We start from the raw sequence: 7,599 nt of genomic DNA on the forward strand, positions 1-7,599 counted from the left end.
TTCCAAAAACCTTATAGTTTTGCAAATCATAATTTTCCTTATGATTTTAATAACATAGATCATGTTTTGTTTGGTTAGTTTTGCATTTGAAGACTAATATACCACAAATATTTGTACAAGATCTAGTAATAATCACATCTTATGCAAATAATGGCTTATACTTTAAGATAAAGATGAAACATGCAAGTATTTGTGTGATAAACAATTTTGACTTGTATTCCCCCCCCCTAAAACATGAAAATCTCGAAAATGTGGTGGTATGAACTCACCTTGAGTGGATTTGTGGGTTGTTTGAAGAGAAGATGTGAAGATTCCAAGCCTAAACACTTGGATGGGGTTGATGAACTTCCTTAGAATTGATCTTATCCTAAAGATTTTAACACATAATAATATATGTAAGTAATATGAAGCTAACTTGAAAGGGTATGAAAACACTAGATAATCAAGAGAATCTTTCCAAAATACTAAGAATAAGCTTGGAGGAATTTATGTAGAAGAGCTTGAACTTGTTCTTTGAGAGAATATGGAGTTAACATGAAAGGGAAATGGAATGGGTGGGAGGATTATGTGGTGATCTCGTCCAAGATAAGGAAGGAAATGAATTGACATTTGCATTGTGGTCTGTTAGGTATTACATGGGATAGTATTGTGTAATACTCTGCATGGAAAAAGGGTGAAATATCCTATCACAAAGTCAAACCCTTAACCTTTTCCATCTCTAAACCGAAATCACATTTGAAAACGGATTAAAGTGGTGATTTCGGCCAAGGTATGACCGAAATCACCTTGCACCCTTTGTGATTTCGGTCCTATCCCCCACAAATGAGTGTTTCGGTCCTAGTGGTTTGGATCTTGGGTGGTTTCGGCCTAGAAGTGTTCTAGGTTGATGTTTTCGGTCTAGGGGTGTTCTAGGATGGGTGATTTCGGTTTAGGGGTGTTCTAGGGTGGGTGGGGTACTAGGCCAAAAACTATAAAATAATGTTTTAAATTCATGATATTTGTTACAACTATTTGGCTTTGCTTGACCTTTAAGTGTTTACTACAAACATGATTTTCAAAGTATGCATATATACATACATATATACTTATACAAATAATGCCCTTTTAGCTTTCAAAGTTTTAGTGCAACAAGGTTACGTTGTGGTTTTAAATTATACATAGATACAACTTAGACCTGGCTTGATCCACAATTTTCCAGTTGTCACAGAAGTCCCTGCTATCTCTCCCTAACTAGCTCGCGAATACCATTACATATCACTAATACCAGATAATCCTTCGAATGAGAGGTCCTAGCTTACAACGGTTGGACTCAGACAAGAGCTGCGAAATAGGGCTAGACTTAATCTTCTGAAATTATTTAGTCCTCGTGATATGTAACTTAACGTATTCGTTTACTAGTTAATTAAAGATAACTAGAACTCCTAAAAGCACAAAGCAAGCATCATTCGGGAATTGAGTAACCCAAACCAAGCATATCCTAATCAGACCATCATATTATTAACTAATCAGCTTTAGCATGTAATTCAATAAGCACATATAGCAGGCACATAAGGCATCTTCCTAGATCCTTAACCCTAATCTAGCATGCAGTTCTCATTCACAAAAAACGGGCATATAAGGCATCCTTCCTAGATCCTCATCCCTAATCTGGCATGCAGTTCTCATAATCATATCATATAACATAACAAACATGTATGGGTATCTTGGGGAAAACTTACTTGAGCTCGGCTGAGTGCATGCATCACACTCCTTGTTCTTTCTCAAAAACCTTAATTTTAAAGTTTGGAAAATTTAATTTTTGTAAAAACTTTTCAAATCCTCGATTTGAGTCCAAACACCCCCGAAGGTGTGTCTGAATCCCTCAAACCAAGGCTCTGATACCAACTTGTAACATCCCAAAATTTAAGACCAAAAATTTCATTTTTAATGTAATAAATCATTAAACAGATTATTGAAAACATCATCAAGTTATCTCATGTCATAAAAACCCATAAGTCATATATCCCAAAAACTTGTCATAAGATAATAATGTCAGAGTACAAATCCCAAGAATCTCATATGCGGAAAATCATGTGTTTGATGCGCTGCAGTCATGCCGACTCCTTTCCCTTCAAAGAAGAAGTACTTGAAACCAAAACTGTAAACCGTAAGCACGAAGCTTAGTGAGTTCCCCCATAATACCTCATACCAAACAATAACATACTATCAGGCATATCTGGGTGCCCGACCTGCCCCTTCGGTCTCTTTCAATCGGTAACTGTTTAACATATCTGGGTGCTGGCCTACCCCTTCGGTCTCTTTCAACCGGATACTGCCTAGCATATCTGGGTGCTGGCCTACCCCTTCGGTCTCTTTCAACCGTATACGGGGACTATTTCACCCCTACTACTACCACATAATACCCTATATATACCTATATCATATACTGCCTTGCATATCTGGGTGCTGGCCTATCCCTTCGATCTCTTTCAACTGGATATCCGGGGACTATTTCACCCCTACCACTACCGCATAATCACATATAATATTAGCACATAAAGCATAACAGATAGTGGCATACCAGACAATTATCACAACAAAAATCATCTCAACAATAATCACCTACTAGTGGGCCGACATTGGTGCCTTAGACCCACTTCTACTGGAAGGTAACTCACCTCAAATGTCGTGAAGTAGCTGAACTGTCCTCGGCTCTGCAATCAACTCCACTCAAACTCCTACACATAAAAATCTCCTTTAATTACCCTTTCATACTCATAACCCCTTAAGGGTCAACTCTGGTCAAAGTCCAAGTCAGAGTCAACCTTCTGGTCAAAGTCAATGTTCTAGCCAAAGTCAACCTTCTAGGTTGACTTAACTCACCGAGTTGGTTCATCAACTCGCTGAGTCCCATAAATCATAAACCCAGGAATCGCGTCCCAAGTTATCGAGTTCTTACACGAACTCGTCGAGTTTCTCCTATAAATAGAATCAATACCTTTCATTACGACTCGTCGAGTCCTTCCTTGAACTCATCGACTTCTTTAATCTTCAAAACTCGGAAAACTTAAAAAACTCGCTGAGTCGTCTCCTAGACTCACCGAGTTTGCTCAGGAATCAGAAAAGGTTGGGGATCACAATCCAACTCGTCGAGTTTCATGAACAATTCATCGAGTTCCCTTAGTCTACACCCATTCAGTCGTTTCCAAACCACGTAAATTTGCTAACTTTACATACATGCATGGTGTCATCAATCTAGAAACACCAAAACTAAGCTATATAAGAGATCTAGGGCATGGAGAAGGGCCAAGGCTTGATAAAGCTGGAAACTTTAAGCCTCATAAGCTCAGGAGTGCCTAGAACTAAAGTCACATCTTCATGATATACTCAAATCCCGAAAGTGACTTCAATATGGCCTAAAAGTGACAACATACTACCCTGAATGAAGATCCAAGTAATAGAAAGCGAAGGTATCAACTTTATGCCTCAGATGAGTAAAAAATACAGCTCAAACTCTGGATCTACTAGCTTCCTCTTGAATCCCCAAGCTTCTCCTTCCTTAACAAGCTTCAAAATCACAAAGAATGCAGAAAATGGCTCAAAACTCTCCAAAAGTGGATTAGGGTTTCTTGGATAGGGTTTGGGATGATGAAGGCTGTAAATGAGGCCAGCCTTTGGAGGTCAAGGTGTTATAAATAGGGTGCTAAAACCAGAGGCTTATAGAGGGAAGGGATGGATGAAATTAAGGGCTAGGGACCTCCTTATATAGTTGAGGAAACTAAGTGCCAAAGCTAGGATTAAAGGGATATGTCCTAGATCCTTTGCTTGGACACCAAGTAGCCGAAACCCCTTGTCCAAGGGGCCTTGGACGAAATCTCCTAGGGTTTCCCTATAAATTTTCGTGAACCTCTTCCAAGGGGTGCTAGAGCCTTTCTTTCCTAATTATTAATAAATAACAAAACAGTCCCTGTACTTTTAATTAATCAAATTAATCCTAAAATTAATTCCAATTAATTTTTGATTAATTATTAATTAAATAATATGATTTCTAATTAATATATTATTTTCATAACACATTAATAAATCATTTATTTAATTTATTATTCACATAATAAATTAATCTTTCTCTCTAAAATCATCCTGTCCAATTGGTACATTTGAGGGCAACCCAAAAGGATTTTGCTACTATCAATTCAAGTATATGCCAATTTTAGTTATGGGCTTAGACACCTAATGCAACAGTCTCCCACTTGGATAAGTCTATAACTATAACTGCCAGTATAACTTCTGAATCGATCAGCAAATTGTAGCTTCCAAAAGCTGCTGTCAAACTCTTAGCCAGCCTGTTACGTGTCCTATGATAAGTGATCATATAATCCTCCGTTCTGCAAGATATCATTCATACATGAGACATGGAATATAATCAATCTCATTGTCCAAGACTTTGTTTCCAAAATTTTGATTTGTGATGATATATGATTTCTAATTGAACACATCAATTTAGTCATGTCTGGTCCCAATACTATAAGTCAACACCAAATCATCGAGGGGCCCAAAGCTATCGCTTTTCCCGTTAGGGAAAAAGGAACGAATAAACTTTGACTCGTATGCTTTCATCCTTTACTCATCAAATCATGCATGACAATCCGTTTTATAACATCAATTTAATGATGCGTTTACGCGTTACCAATGTACAACTTAATTATAAATTACAACTCATATATCTCTGTTTCAAGATCATAAGTTATTATCGTCTCAGAATTACTCGCGAAAAATTCCTTGAAGTAATTCTCTGAGCTTGGGTTTATCCAATACTCAAATCTCCATTTTCTAAGTACTCATGAACATTGTAGCAATCTTATTGCAATGTCTAATCTCCATAGACAGTTTACAATTCAGTTCATGACAATCTTAATTCACTACTTACTTCCAAAGTATAAGCGACTGTGAAATTTTGAATAAAAACATGCAAAGTGAAACACAATAATAAACTAATTAACTGTGGTCTCAAAATTTATTGAATATAAATAAAACTCTTTTTATTTAATCACCATAATAATTAAGACTTTATTCATTGTATAATGTTTCGAGTAATCAACTAACCACTTGAATTAAATAACATCAGTCATGCCATGTTATAAACATGCATACTATGTCTCTCTATGGCCCTTCCTTTTGCGAACAGATCAACTGGACACTATTCTAAAGATGCTCATTTCACAATTCCAAATTCTTGTCACTGTCTAAAATGTATTGGAATTCCAACCTTGCATGCATTGACCTTCTTTGATATCGAGGCTTCAAAGTCACAGAGACTGAGCCCATGATATTACAGAATGTTTCATTAGATCTTTGTAACTAGAAACAATTCCATGATAATGAAGGTTCAAATTCAAGGTATACTCCTTGAACACTTATCTTGCATTAAAGTTTCCAACTCACATGTAGATTTCAAAATCAACTATTGTTATGGAAACATTTCCACATTCCTATATGACCATCAATTCTGATCAAGAATCATTTCAACACAAAATCATGTCACTATGGTCCATCCAAATTAATACCATACTTCCAACTATCCACAAGAAACCAATCTTCAGTAAACCTCAAAATGTTCTTGACAATTGTTTATCAACTCTAGTCACACAAAAATTCTAATCCTTTTCCTCTCAATGCTCAAGGCATTTGGAAAAATCAGAATAAGTGAATATTACAACATATGTAATCGATCCTATATCCGAAGCATATGAGACTCGATTCATTATATCCGATATCTGTTCAATCTCTTGCGATAATATTTTCATATATGAAATTTTCTATGTTGAACCATTTCAACATGATATTCACATATTTCTATGACTAAGTTCTATACGATCTAATCCTTTAGATTTGAAACAAAGTATGAGTGCCCTCTCCCTTAAGTCTACTTATAGCGAAACAATTCCTAAACTGTGCAATTTGCAAATTAGAAACATTGTTCCCTACGAATAGTATTGTCAATATGCAATAATTGCATAACTGTTATGCTCCCACCAACTTTGACATGTACCCAGAAATCAACTGGACTTCTAGAAATCAATACCCTTGAGTTTCTTACTAAAATACAGATTTATGTTATGCCATTCTTCGATAAATCTTCACCTATACTTCTTAAGCTTATACACCTTCATTGGATGGCGTATATGTGTGTGTTTAAACCCTTTCAAAACTTGTAGATATATGTCATGAAAGTTCAAAAAACTCCTTACCATTCCTCACAATTCGAAATATGAAAAGGGATGTTGTAATCATATTATGAATTTGAGAATGAAATTAACATAGCCAATATCAATAATCTTTATCCGATCTTATAATCTATTAGTGAAAGTATTTCCTCACAATCATTCTCATGAATTAGAGCGAAAACTTTGCCACCTAGATTTTATGGTGCATATGTTCCCATCCATGTGAATCTATCAGTTCCAACCTACAATCATAAGACAAGGTATAGGACAAAACCAAATTCAAATTTAGCTTGTCTTTCATCGACTAAACTTCGCTTATTTTAAATTTCTTGCCCTATGGTAGCACAAGGGCCTACCAGTGCTTACGTGTTGTTAGCAGCTCACCCATATTGATCAATGTACTTTCACTGACCAACATGCTTTGCTTTTGTAGTCGAATGAAAAACATAGAACTCATAAGCATTGCCAAATCAACTGGAGGGTGCACTGAAATAAGAATGTGTCAATCAAACACGATAGGTTATCAACCTCAAGTTGCATGCTAGTGATAATTAAAAGGTTTATTGTCGGTTGACTCTTGAAACTCTCAAGATCAATACGACTCCCACTGACTTCTTGACATATGATTTTTCTCTCAAGGAACATTCCTTGACGAGCTAAAACAAATATTCAAAAGTTCATGTTGATTCCTGACAAGAAAAACACTTCATAGAATAGGTCTCAGTTTATCCTTTGTTTCTCGATTAAAGAAAACATCACAACTCTAATTCTATATGTGCTAGAGTAAGAAACATTTTAACTCCAGATATTTTGAGGTGTTTTCAACCTTCTTAGTTTGAAATTAGTTTCAAGATACGATTTTTAGTAACTAGAGCATGGCTTTAAAACTCGATTGGAAACGAAGTATTACTCATTTCTTGATTGAACCATTCCAAGAGTATCCGGTTCCTCTTCCTAGCCATACAGTTTTTGCTAAGATGTTCTTCGAGGATTAATTGTGATATAGTTCCACAATCATTAAGATGATCATAAAAAGTGATACTAAAGTACTCTATTTTCCTTTCAAATTGGAGAAACTTTTATCTTTCTGCCTAATAGATTCTTCTTTTTGTTCTGCTATTCTTTCAATCCTTTCAAAGTATCAGTTTTATGTTTAATCTTATAAACATAACCATATTTACCGAACCATCAGAAAATCATGACGAACAGAGTTATCGTCGATCGTGGTGGATATTAATAGTCCATATCAACATGTCCTAGATCCGTTAGTCATTCACTTGACTCACATAAGCATGTGGTCAATGGATTAGTCACAATTTTCCAATGAACAAGATTATCATATACTATACAATGCAAGTTGTACAATACCAAGTATTTGTCCAGTTGGTGATGAAAT

The sequence above is a fragment of the Lactuca virosa genome, chromosome 3 (assembly GCF_052849685.1).
Source record: "Lactuca virosa cultivar CGN04683 chromosome 3, Lactuca_virosa_CGN04683_v6, whole genome shotgun sequence".
Classification (NCBI taxonomy): domain Eukaryota; kingdom Viridiplantae; phylum Streptophyta; class Magnoliopsida; order Asterales; family Asteraceae; genus Lactuca; species Lactuca virosa.